The sequence below is a fragment of the Choristoneura fumiferana genome, chromosome 8, assembly GCF_025370935.1.
Source record: "Choristoneura fumiferana chromosome 8, NRCan_CFum_1, whole genome shotgun sequence".
NCBI lineage: Eukaryota > Metazoa > Arthropoda > Insecta > Lepidoptera > Tortricidae > Choristoneura > Choristoneura fumiferana.
This window is the reverse complement of record NC_133479.1, coordinates 6,396-20,408: the sequence shown is the minus strand read 5'-3', so window position 1 is coordinate 20,408 and position 14,013 is coordinate 6,396. Positions and strand designations below refer to the sequence as shown.

Below are 14,013 nucleotides of genomic sequence, written 5' to 3'. Positions count from 1 at the left end.
ATTCATAAGGCAGCGGAGGCTCAGTAATTAAGATATCATTGGACATCCTTCAGGTCGGAGCTCTAAAATAGTTAAGTACGTAACTTACCTAAGTATAGCTACTCGTAAGTACACATATTTTATGTTGTCGGCAAAATACCGGATTACACGGCCCATTTGATAAGCTTATACGCTACCAAGTTTTGTACGGCATAAAAAAAGAATGAATGGAGAGTCAGTTATTTTTAAGTTATTTCTTTACAAAAATAAAATAATAAAATTGTAAAGGACGTTACGTATTTGGCAGCGCGCGGCGGCGGCGCTGATTGCGGCGCCGCGTGATTGCTAACGCGCTGTGTCAACCCTCACCCCCCCCCCCATCCCCGGTGCCCCTGACGCCGTCACATTTGCACATGTGACGAGCGGATAATTAAATTTCCTTCCGTTCCTCATTCGCCGACGGGTTTCAAGAAAATCCGAACATAAACGTTGAAATTCATGATTGTGACCGAGCGCGTCCCTGGCCCGCGCCTCCTTGGAGCGCCCGGCGAGCCCCCGCCTCTGATGGCACTGGCGCGCTGTTCACAGGGCGCGCCGCCGCCGCGCGTCCTTAACAAATAATTACGTTTCTTTTGCGCGAAGCACGGCCGCATTTACCGGCGCCGGTGAGCGCACAGCGCGCGGCGCGACAGAATCAATACAATATCCAAGGAATTAGAGCGGGCACCCGCAACGAACGGTGATCTTGCTCCTCGGATCTATTAAACAAACCCTTGGTATTGGGTTGAGTGTCCCCCCCCCCCTACCCCCGCCCCGCGCCGGACACGCCGGCTCGTCTCAATTATTGTCTTTGCGGTTTGACGGCCGCCGTCGCCGCCGCCCGCGGGCGCGCGCTTATTATTCCTATAAAACGATCGTTCCAGCCTTTCTACCTTAGGTACTTCTCGTTATTGCTCATGTAACTATTCTTCTATTTTGAACTCTTAGTTTATAGCCAGCTTTGTTTCTCATCGGTTCTATTAGCGCTTTCTGAGTCGTCGTCTCGTCGTTATTTCTATAAGGTTGGCACCCAACAGAGCAGTCGAAGGTAGAAAAACGGTGAGCCAGGAAGCAATCTGCACCAGTAGGAAGAATGCGAAGAGCGAGGCTAAGAAAAATATTACCTACTCGTTACGGGCGTCCTTGAGTAGTGACCGCTTCCCGTCCGGTGGCTCTTATACTCGTTTTAGCTAGAAATCATTTAATATTAAATGATATTGTACCGGATAAGTTAAAAAAACCCTATTTTATTATACAAATCGATAGGATTATTAATTTTTCAGGATAAAATTTGTCTAATAAACATTTATTGGCCTTATACTCATCTATTGTACGAGATACCATGAAATATAATATTTATTAACATTACCTAGTATTGTTTACTTGTTAGTAAATGATAGCTATGTTATAATTTTCTTATCTCTCTAACATCCAAAGACACCATAATCATGAAGTAGGTACAAGCTTGCTAATTTTATTTATCTCTCAGTACCTTATTGAAGATTTCGATAAAAAAAAAATTAAATGATAATAATAAATCTATGCATAATTCCTTCTTACACGAGGCGTTCTGACCAAAATTTTAAAATCGGACGTATTTTTTTGTATGCAACGCGAGGCAACCAACCCCAAATGTTTATTACACAAATTTTGTCCTGAATAATAATCCTATTGATTCACATATCAAATAGAGAGTTTTTATTTTTTTAATTTTCACTTGGTTTGATTCCTGGGTGAGACAAAGGAAGTTCAGAAGATCTTTGCAGTTTTGTTCAATTTTAAAAATAAAGGAATGTTTTCTTTCAGTAGTAGGTACAATTAGCTACTAAAGGATTTAAGGTTGTTGCCCTCCATGGCCCATTGATTCATTCCACCCTGTATAATATGAGTGAGTCTCACGGTAGTTTCATGTTCAGAAAGGTATATACATATAGTGCTAAGTCTCACTGATATGATAATGGTATAAGTTGTAGGTATACATACCAAATACATAATAAAATCATAAATAAATATGCACTTTTTCTAGGTGTCAAAAATATCTGAAGCTGTCTTAAATTTTTGTTTCCATATAAATGTTTTAATTTAAAATATTTTCGGTCGATTCATGTTGTTTTTTTTGGGATATAAAATGAAACTGCAGTTTAGTTCGTAAATTTGAACTATGTGTTTATTAAGTGTTTCATAACTTAAGTGAAAACGAGGGACGGGACAGTTCATCAAAAATATCATAGAATATACTTACAGGAGTAACGGACGCGCCCCCCACCTCGGGGAGGGGGCGCGGGCGCGGGCGCTAACGGAACCGGCCGCCGCGCGACCAACACAACACAACAACGGAACGTAACGAGAATCAACAACGCAAGGTACGATATCACAGGAGACGCCGCGGCGTCGCGTCGCGTCGTGCAGCACGTTATGTACAGTGAACGCTCGTCCGAGCGCAATACGGTCCGGCGCAATACGGTCCGGCGCGCCCCGTCTACACCGTGGTCTCGCGGTCCACGTGGATGTACTCGACGGAGCGCTCGCGCCGTCAGGACGCCGCCGACGACGCGCGCGACTCGAACAGCAGCTCCTCCGTCGCGCGCCGCCCGCCCGCCGCCAGCGCCGCCTTGCTGTCGGCGCGACGCCGCCGGCGCCACGCCGCCGCCAGCAGCGCGCCCAGCGCCGCCGCCCCGCCCAGCGCCGCCGCCGCGCCCGCCGCCGCCGGCGCCCGCAGCGCCGCCAGCAGCCGCGCCGCCGCGCCGCAGCCCGCGCCCGCCGCCTCGTCCGCGCCGCCCGGGCAGTCGCGCGCGCCGTCGCACCACAGCGCCGCCGGCATGCACGCGCCCAGCGCGCCGCACCCGCGCGCGCACAGCGCCGTCGCGTTGGCCCCCGCCCCGGCCCCGCCCCGCGCCGCCACCTCCATCCAGGCGAGGCGCGCCGCGCCCGCCTCGCGCGCCGCCCACACCACCAGCAGCGCGCCGGGCGCCCCGCCCGCGCCGCCCCACCACTCCTCCGAGAACACCTGCACGGCGCGCCCCGTCGACCCCGACTGCGGGCAGATCGCCTTCATCAACCTGCAGTGAGACGGACGATCAGAACCCGCCGCCGCGAGGGGGCCGCCCGCCCGCCCGCGACGGGCCCCGGTCACTCACCTGGCGGTGTGCGCGTGATAGACGAGCACGCGGTTGGCAGTGTGGCAGAGCGGCGGGTCGGGCGCGGCGCCGCTCGCGGGCCGCTGGCGGGCGCGGCGGGCGGCGCGGGCGGCAGCTCCTCGCCCCACACGCGCAGGAACACGGACCGGTTGCCGCGCGCCGCCAGCAGGAACGGCGTCTCGCCGCACTCCGACGCGTGGTTCTCGCTGCGCACACGAGAGGGTCAGCCGCGGGACGCCGGCCGGGCGGCAGGGCGGCGAGCGTGTTCCTCTTACGTTCCGGAACTGAGACGCTCGCCACGCCGTCGCCCGCCGGCGTACGGTTCGCGGTAACTTTAATTATACACAGCGAAGCGAATCACGAGAAGAATAGTAATAGCAGTATTATGAATCGCTGAATATTCCGAAGACTGCAACTCAAACTGGAGCGACTGTATCACGCTCTACTCCAAATGTATCTCAGAATGATCTGAACATGGACAAAACAGAGGCCGAGGCGAGCCAAGGGAAAATGATTGGGCATTTGATACGATACGACGGCTTCTTCGAGACCATTCCAAAAGGGAAGGTGGAGGGGAAGCGAGGAAAAGGTCGACACAGGCACAGCTACATCGATCAAATAAGGATGTAAGTCGATGTCGTCTCGTATTAGGAGGTCAAGAGGATGGCTAATAGGAAGGATGAGATTCCACTCTACCGACGACAGCGTAAGTCTGAAGAAGACAAGCGAGGTGACATGTCGAGGTGAGACAGGTCAACACGTACGAGGCGAGAGTGTAATCGTGGAAGGAGAATACTCACTCGTAGGGGTAGAGCAGACGCAGGTGTCCGCCGGGCGGCGGCAGGCGGCGGCGCGCGGCGCAGTGCGGCGGCGCGGGGGGCGGGGGGGCGTCCCAGCGGCCGCGGAAGTGCAGCTGGCGCGCGTCCTCGTCCGGCGCCAGCGCGCGCGCCGCCAGCACCAGCTCCAGCGCGCCGCGCCGCCCAGCCGCAGCGGCGCCGACACGTTGTCGCACACGCACGCCAGCGGCACCTGCCGACCACAGACGCTGTACTCTAGCGGGCACCGGGGACCGGCCGCTCGGCGAGGGGCGCGCGGCACTCACCCTGTAGCCCGGCCACGGGGACTCGTAGATCATGAGGTGCGGCACCCGCAGCGGCGCGGCGTCGTCGCCGTCGAAGTCGTCGTCGGCGTCGTCCCGGTCGTCGGGCGGGTCGTCGCCGTCGGGCGGGTCGGGCACGCAGGCGGCGCGCCCGCTGGCCGGGTCGGGCGCGTGGCACAGCGCGGCCGCCGCCCGAAGGCCGCCGCCACCAGCTCCAGCGCCACGCGCGCGTCCTGCGCCTGCAGCCGGTACACGCAGCGCAGCCGGCGCGCGCCGCCGCGCCCGAACCACAGCGCGTTGCCCGGCGACGCCAGCTCGCCGGCCGCGTCAGCAGCCGGCCGCAGCCCTCGGGCCGCGCGCCCGCGCCCGCCAGCGCCGCGCCCGCCAGCCGCGCGTCCACGAACTCGTAGTGCAGCGCGAAGCGCAGCGGGTGCGTGGCGGTGCCGGCGCGGCTGGTGGCGGCCAGCGCCAGCAGCGGCGCGCGCGACACGTACCCGTCGGGCGGCGCGCACGGCCGCGGCGCGCGCGTGGCGTTGGCCAGCGCGGCGCGCGCGCACAGCCGCGGGGGCGCGTCGCACAGCCGCGCCAGCTCGGCCCCGCCCCCTCCGCCCCGCCCCCCTCCCACACGCGCAGCTCCACGCCGCAGCCGCCCCCCGCCCGCGGCGCCACCTCCTCGCGCTCACCGCTCTCCGCGCGCTTGCCCTCCACGAGGGAATATTGAGTGAAACTCGAAAAATAAATCCACACCAGGTCACCTGTCGACGGAATAGTACATTGATAACCAAGGGTGGAAAGTGACCCATTTCACCTGAGATATTTATAGTTCGAGGGGAAATGGGTAATTTCACCCGAGCTAGATACAGTACTTTTCATTTCGACTGTGAGGAAAGTAAAATAGTACAAAAAAATGAGAATATCATTAAATTGAATTTCAGTATTCAGTAAATTGAATTTACTTATACCCAACTTCCAACGGTACCTTTTCGACCTGGCCACTTGCCACGGCCGAGTATAAAAAAAATCGAGTTGGTCACGACCAATAGGAGTTTATATACCTACAAAACTGGAGGTTGAACGCCGAACGAAGAAGGTTAACCTTTATTACTTATTTATATATTCCATCTCTTTCTTTCACATTTCACGAATGACATCCATCTCTTACTTAACCTAACTAAAGAAAGAGATGGAATATGTTCGTGACGTAATAAAGATCAAATTTCTTGTTTTGTATACATATGCTTCTTGGTCACGACGACGTGCATCTAGATGGCCATGCCGAAACGTGAAAAAAAAGTGTCATTGACGTAACTCAACTATCTTCGACTCCGGGGCTAATCGAAAAATAAAAATAAAAATACTTTCCACCCTAGAGATGAAAACACAATTTTCCACCCGACTATCTACCCATGAAAATTAAACTTTCCGAACAGGAGAGATGAAAAAATAATATAGGCGACTTTCGATCGTACATCCTTCGAGCGTGCGTGACGCGCCGCCGGCGGGACTCACCGGGCCGGCCGTGGAACGTCCACGTGCAGGTGGTGTTGGGCGGCAACGTGTGAGTGGGCGCGTGCAGCCGGCCGCGCCGCCCGCGCCCCGCCCCCCCCGCCCCCGCCGCCCCCGCCGCCCCCGCCGCGCCCGCCGCGGTCGCGTTCACCTCCTCCTCGGTGGAGGACGCCTTCACGTGAAATTCGCAGCGGCGCGCCTCCCTGCAACGCGATTCGGAATGCAACCGCCGTCGGACCGAATCGTGGCACGGTCGCCGGCGCGCGGCCTCACCTGGCGTAGTCGAGGGAGTCGGAGTCGGCGAAGATGACGTCGACGTCGAGCTCGAAGCCGCGCAGCGGGGCCAGCGGCGCGGGCGCGCGGGGCGGCGCGCTGTACGGCGACGAGTGGAAGGCCACCAGCATCTCGGGCCCGCGCGCCGTCACGCGCGGCAGCCAGTCGCCGCCGCAGTACTCCACCAGCACCGGGTCGTCCGTCGACGCGCCGTCGTAGAAGATGAGCCGGTCGCGCTCGCCCGTGCACTCGCGCCACGCCCGCACGGCGCGCCCCGTCTTGTTGAGGCTGCGGACAGGGCGCGGTCAGTGCGTGCGGGGAGGGGGGGTTTTAGGCGGGAGGCGGGAGGCGGGGCGCGCGAAGCTCACCTGGCCATGGAGATGGAGCGCTTGATCTGCATCTTGTGCGAGTGGTCCTGGCGCACGGAGATCATGGCGTGCTTGCAGGTGGGCACGTCGCGCTGGCGCAGGCTCCAGTAGCACGACACGTTGCGCGGGTACATGCCCGGGTAGTTGGGGCTCTGCAGGCGGCACGGCTTGCGGTGGCACTCCTCGTACGTGCGCGTGCAGTACGTGCCCGGAGACACCGCGCCGCGCTCCAGCGGCGCCCCCAGCGCGCCGAACCTGCGACAGCGAGCCGTCAGCGGGCGCTCCATACTGACCGGCGTCACCGGCGTCCAGCGCCCCGCCCGTCCCCGCACTCACCGCACCACGGCGTCGCGCTGCTGCAGGAACTTGTAGCGCAGGCGCAGCCCGAACGGCTCGCCGAGGCGCGCGCGGAACAGTTTGACGGTAACGGTGACGGTGGCCGTCTCGCTGTAGTAGAGCGCGGCGCCCTCGGCCGCGCCGCACCACGAGCCGCCCGTGAAGGGCCGGCCGAGCTCGGCCAGCTGCATGAAGCCGTCGGGGCAGCCGTCCAGCTCGCCCGGCGTGTACCGGCCGACGCGGAACTCGTCGAAGGCCAGCTGCACGAGGTCGCCGTGCGCGCCGCCGCCCGCCGTGAACGTGAGGTGGCACAGGAACGGCACGCGCGGCGGCGGGCCGGCTCCGCGCCGCCCCCGCCCCCGCCCCCGCGCCCACGCCCAGCGCGTACGCCACGCCCGCGCGGCCGTAGTACGTGCGGTTGCACGGCGAGCAGTGCGCCGGCTCGTCGCTGCCGTCGGCGCAGTGCGGCGCGCCGTCGCAGTAGCGGTCCAGCCGCACGCACTGGCCGCTGCGGCACGGCCACTCCGCCACGCCGCAGCCCGCCGCCGCGCCGCCGCCCGCCAGCGCCACCAGCGCCGCCAGCGCCGCCAGCGCCGCCCCGCTCTGAGGACGGACCGACGCGACGCTCACGAGACAGACCAGACCGGGACCCTGACGCGCACGCGCAGTGAAGGTGTGGAAGGTCCCGGCCTGATATGAGACAAATATTCAATTACGTTTTGGTTGACTGACGGTTCGCAGCCAGAGAGCTATCAGACCTCACGCCGAGAGAATATACAGCGGTCATTTTAGGCACTCGTCCCCCCCCCCCACGCCCACGATGAACGAGAAACAAGTACAGCTACAAACTAGACACGAGTTCGCGAGCCTTGTATATCCTATGTTGTCTTATGTATCCTTCAACACCTCTAATAGATCTAAAAGATACCATCCACCCATCTCACTCAAGTTTGGTGCGAGCAAATACAGGAAAAATAGGTTTTTGAAGCGAGCTTGTCGCAGTCTGAACGATGTGGCGGAGGAGCTAGATATTGATATATTCAATTATTGGCAGAGAGGAGGTTTGATGGAGCATAGGGACGAGTACTGTAATATGTAGCTACTACTGCTTAATTCATTTAATCTTTGTTGTTTGGTAAATGAGTTTTTGATATCCTGTTTTTATCCATGCGTGGTGCATGTTGTGTGTTGTGTGTGTGCGTAGGCACAGAATAAGTATAGCACAAGTTGGCGTAGGTAAGTTTTACTTGTTTAAACTTTGTGTCTACTTGTGAGATCCTATAATTGGCTTTATTGATACTATAAAATAAGTTTACTCTCTAAATTATAGCTGTTTGTTGGTTCTCCGAAAATAAATAAATAATTAATATAAATATACGACATCAAAATCGCCCGAAGCTAATCGAGCTAATCGATTGTGACAGACGGACTGATAGACAGACACATAACTGACCCTATAAGGTTCTGTTTTTTCTTTCGAGGTAAGGAACTAACAATCAGCACTACCAGTACGTTTGAATTTTAAGAGATTTCTAGTGTAGGTACCTACAATTGTTTTCATAAACTTGTGATCAAAAATATCTGAACACGACTATTGTTAACGGCGTAGAAGTGTGCTCAGATATTTTTGATTAAGTTTTTGCACACAAGTTTATGAACTCGACTGTACTTAGATATTATTTTTACGAGTTTAATTTGTAATAAATCTATTTATGTTTATGTAATAGAAACACACTACAATACAAAGTCTCTAATATTTCTCTCTTCTTCTATTTATGTTTTTACTGCGTCTTTGTTGAGTTGTAGTGTTTTTTATGTCAATAAATGTTGTGAGTTTGAGTTTGAGTTTTTAAGTTTGAGAAATCTTAAGAAAATCATACTTAAAGGTTTAATAACATTTATAATAAATTATACTGGCTTTTTCTTAGCACAAAGATTAAGCATTGCCATACAGCGTGGTAATGCTGCCAGCCTTCTGTACACCTTACCACCTGGCAGTGATTTTGGGCAACTTTTTTATGTATAATTTTAGTTTGTATGTAGTTTTAGTTACCTTTATTTTGTTTTATATTATTGATAGACCACTTATTTGGCTGATGGTACATACTGGTATGAGTTATTAGTTATTGCTGTTATAAATTAATATTTTTTTGCTTATTTATCGTATGGGATATGTGTCACTGCAAAACTGTGTACGAAATTATACGTTTATTGTTCAACCTTTTTAATGACCCAAAGATGAAGCTTTTTGCAGAATGAAAAATAAGAGAATGACATATTTTACGAGTACAAGTAGTTCTAAGATCAAATTACAATGCACGTTAGCACGTTATGACTAGTTATGAGTATGCGATTTGTATTGTACCTGCTGGACACTTTTTCGTTCCAATTTCAAAACTTCTCTACTTAACGCTTTTGCACAATGTTTGGCACTCTTAACTTTCTGGTGACTTTTTAAAGATGTTTTTTAATGTGATTATTATATTTGTTTCTTAATAGTCGGATTATATTTCAAAAAATATATTTGTTTTGTGAACAGGTAAGTATATATATGGTTTAATTCTTATGTTTCATTTAAATTATGTTCTCGCTGCTGAGGTGAAAAATTGTAAGTGTCACACGAGACCAAAGTTTTTTTTGCATCTCGTGTGTTTGAATCCCTTGCTGCTCTCATGATTCTAACCTAGAATCCTTTGCTAACTCGGGATTCAAAATCAACACTCGTAACAAAAAACAACTTTGCTCTCTTGTTGCACATATAACTATTTTGTTTCATTACGATAGGTTGGAGTACCTACTCTTAGCACAGACCATAATAATAATATGTCTGTTATCTGTGACTCTATGCGTGAATCAGGCACCAAACAAACGAACATACTCACATTCAGTAAATAATCTAAAACGTAACGGTGCGTACATACCTAGTAGAAACAATGTTAGAAAACAGTAATGGAACGTAACTACATTTTAATTAAAATCATGAACTAAAAATATGAGACTGCAAGAACCATTATTATTGTAAATAAGGCTCTAAGAGTGAATCGAATGGTATGTTCAGGCGAAATAAGTGGGTGGTAGATTTTTTTGACATTCATAAGTGCTTGTCTTGTGTGCCTAGATTGAATAAAGATATTTTGACTTTGACTTTGAAAAGTACTTCAAGAGCACCTGTGCCTGAGACCCAATAATCTGGCCTGGATAGCTCATTCATTTTCCCAAAATCGCTATTCCCTAGTAGCAAAATTTCCATTCGCGTTTTTTCACAATATACTTTTTTATTGAAGCTTATTTTCACAATCGCGCTTTTTCCCAATTTTAATCGACACAGAATACGTGGCGACGGAGCTCCTACTTTTGTGTGGTTTTGGCCCTTCGGGCCGATGCAAACTTAACATAGTAGTCTACTAAACCTACAGATGTTTCTGTGTCGATTCAATAAACGATTCTTATTTTTCTGTTGATTCAATTAAACGATTGGGAATAAAACGCGATTGTGAAATTACGAAAAAATGCGAATATGTAATAGCCCTAATTTTAGTTTGTAAGTAGTTATTTTTGAGTAGCTCCATGTGCGGAGGGTCGTCAGCATTTCACCAACAACAACATCTGGGATATTAAAATCAGACTCGCCCTAATTAATATCTTAACGTCTTTCGTAAATTAGGGGGTATTGTTAATTTTAACATGTATTGTGTGTGTATGTCTCAAATTGGACTTCGATATAAAAATACGGGGGGTCGTATTCTTGCCTAGCTTTTACATTTTTAATAACCGTATTGGCTCTTACTATCACCAGCTCAAAAAGAGAGTTTGGTGAAGCGTAGCGTGCCTGACCCAGCCGTGACCCCACGACCGGCAGCAGCCCGGGCGGGCGCCGGCCGCGCGTTGTGTAACGCGGCGCCGCCGGCCGCCGCGCCCGCAACTGGCGGCCCGCCGGCGCGACTGGCGGCCCCAGCCTCCCGGCCTCCCGAGCTGCCTTCTACTGCCTCCACTGCACATGCCCGCTCGGCGCGTCCACGGTGTAAATCTCGTTTAACAAACTCGGACACTCAGTCACCGCTTTCTCAGTTGCCAACAAAATTTTCCAAACAGATGGTGCTGATGGTGCTCAACGTATTCGTGTGATGTCTACTATTATTTACGACCGCGAAGACCTTTGACATTTGCAAGTGGGATGTATTACAAGTACACAGAAAATGATTAACATTTTGGTAATAGTTTAGATCAGCGCGACAAGAAAACTGGGATACGCTCGCCTTGCAAATATCAGGTGCCTGTGGTTTGTGAGGTAGTGATCTGATGCGACGTGCCCTCGTTGGAGGCGGCGCCGTCTGCCGCGGACGGACCCGTGGCGCCCAGTGGGCAGTGCAGCACGGCAGGTACCTATGGGAATACGGTCCATACTTCGAGCGTTCCACATCAGAGCACAGGCCTCGTAATGACACTTGGAACTATCGAATGACAAACACGAGTATGCTTCGACTATTTGCACGTAAGATTCACGTTTAACATTGATTGAATCTGTTTCGCATGATATGAACTATGTCGATACGTGGTACGTGGGGCTGCCGAGGTGCCGAGCCAGCCGGCCGGGGTCACCGCACGCGCACTCACCGTGTGCATCTCGCGTCAGCAGCGCGCGCCGCGCCGCATGTCGCGTGCCGCGTGTCGCGTGCCGCGTGTCGCGTGCCGCGTGCCGCGTGCCGCGTGCCGCGTGTGTCGCGCGTGTCGCGTGCCGTGCCTCGCGCCCGTCGCGTCGCGCGGCGCCGCCACACTGCCGCAGCCGCCCCCGGCCCGGCCCCGGCGCCCCGAGCCGCTGCGCGCGCCACCGCCCCCCCCCCCCCTTAGCCCCGCCGCCCGCCTCCGCCGCGCGCACCCACTTTGCTTGTATTTTTGCAGTAGTTTCATATTAACACCGAATAAACCACTTTTAGCATTGAGATGAGAAGAATTGAAGTAGTTGAGGGTGGAATGACCTGCGCGATACAAATGATCTTGGCGCATTCATTATAGTCGTAGCCTTGACTCGAGCGCTGCTGCTGTGGTGTGTCCGAGCGTGCGATTTCGGATAATACGGAAATGCATCATAGGATAATACCGAAAATTCCAAAATCACAAAACGCCGAGAACAATTCCATACTTAACTATTTTAAGTTCCCGATTCAAAGACTTCTTTAAAAATAAGACAAATATTTACAGTCAAAATTTTGTTTAACAACTTTTTTTAAAAAACCTTTCAAATGATTTATGCGCCACACCTCATTAGCTGTTTTTTTTTCAATTTCCATTATACATACTTATATTTGGAGTACCTCCCCTAAAAATATTAATTTGGTAAACTATATAATACTTTGGTAAAATTGGGTAAACTATATTTACCCAAACCAAGTAGCTGACACTATGAGATACCTACACTCTAAATTTAATCAATACAAGATTATTTTGCTTTGAAACACGCTAGAAGGGCGAGACTACTTGGAAAGTACAGAGAAATGTGAGTGCTATTTATAGTCAGCTGAAGTGACCCTAAAGAGATCAAGAAAGACAATAAAACTAGTGTAATCCGTGTTTTACACCAATTTTCAAGTCAAAAAGAGATTAAAACATCAATAAGTAACGATAAAAACGAGTAACGTAAGTGAAAGAGGTATCAAAATGAGGGGAATAAATACAATCAGCATGTAGAAATGTTTTTTGTCTCTAAACCTAGGACGTTGGGTCGTTATTTAGGAAAAACAAGTTAAATACCTGTGGGAGAAGAGTTTGTTTAAATAATTTTGAATTTTAACGGTTCCAAATTAGCTCGTAAACAAGTTGGTCGCTAAACCGCTCCCACCGGTGTGACGTCATTTGTTTGTTCGCTTTTATATAATATGACCTACCTGCCGTCGCCGGCTCAGATATCATTCAGTTGCGACATCGCACAAGCTGTGCTCTGAGCTGTTGACGTAGTCCAGGTAACGCCATTTTCCTATAGAAACTTCATACTGTCATTACTGTCATACTGTGTCTTTATCGTTGTGCTTCATACAAATTACTATACCTACCTGATGGTGGAACCCCTGTAAGTAAGTGACTTTGATGATGATACTGTTGCATTGTTTAAAAAGACATATTACACATAGTTCATAATTAATGCTAATTTAATATATCGCATATATTGTGTTCTTGGACAAATGCCTTATTTCTAATAATATGCTGTGTTGATTTGAACGCTGTTTTACCTATTGATATCTCCTTTAATCTCCCACATCAGAAGTGGGATAATACGTGTACCTACTAAATTATTAATGCATTTTTGCTTTGATGTTTTTCATGACTTCAATGCTGCATCTTTCGATAACGGGCACATGCGCCGACGTGGCGGCACATGCGCCGACGTGGCGCGCACATGGCGCTGACCTGCGTACACGGGCGCTGACGTAGCGTGCACATGCGCCGACGTGGCGTGCACAGCGACGACGTGCGTACACGGGCGCTGAGTAGCGTGCCATGCGGCGACGTGGCGTGCACATGCGACGACGTGGCGTACACGGGCGCTGACGTGGCGTGCAGCATGCTCCAAGGTGGTCGTACACGCGCCGGCAACGCAGCGACCTGACGACATCACCGACGGCCCTCTCACCCTACTTGCGATGGTGGTACCGACGAGTGAACCTTCAGCGTTGCAAAGAAAAGTTGGACGAGATGCGAAGACCGGTAAATCCCATTTTGCAAACCTGCTTGGATCGCATTGGCTTGACGATAAAATTTTATTTTGTAAATTGTGGTTCTAGACATTTTGGTTTAAGACATTTAATATTTTGGTATTTGAGATTACCAAACTTACATACTCTGCGAATAATTTTATACGGCAGTTATTGACCTGTAACGTCACTTAGTTGCAAACTCAGTTGACTACTTAATTCTTTCAAAGTTTACAAAATCAAGTTTTACAGTTTTTATTATATTTTGATGTTAAAAGGGTTGCTTCCTAGAATTTTTGTTTCATGTGTCAACTACCCTATATGTATTTTTACTGTCTTTCTAGCAACAATACTAACAAGTTTAATAAGCACTTCTGTGTTGGGTATTTGGATGAAAAACCTTTGGGTAGTGCGAATTACTGCATTTACTTACGATAAATCTAGGCACCTGCTATCGCAAGGATTATAAGTGTGTTTTTATAAATGATCTTAGTAATCGTAGATTACTTAACTCTTGAGGACATCTGCCCACTTCAATATAAAACAAATAATAAATGATATTTGATAATGACAAATAATTTGCAATAAGC

At 51.0% G+C, this 14,013-nt stretch overlaps 1 pseudogene; it reads right to left on the bottom strand.

Annotated features, from left to right (window-relative positions):
- Positions 1-2,158: 2,158 nt before the first annotated feature.
- LOC141429971 (uncharacterized) lies at positions 2,159-11,442 on the bottom strand (annotated as a pseudogene).
- Between the last annotated feature and the right edge of the window lie 2,571 nt (positions 11,443-14,013).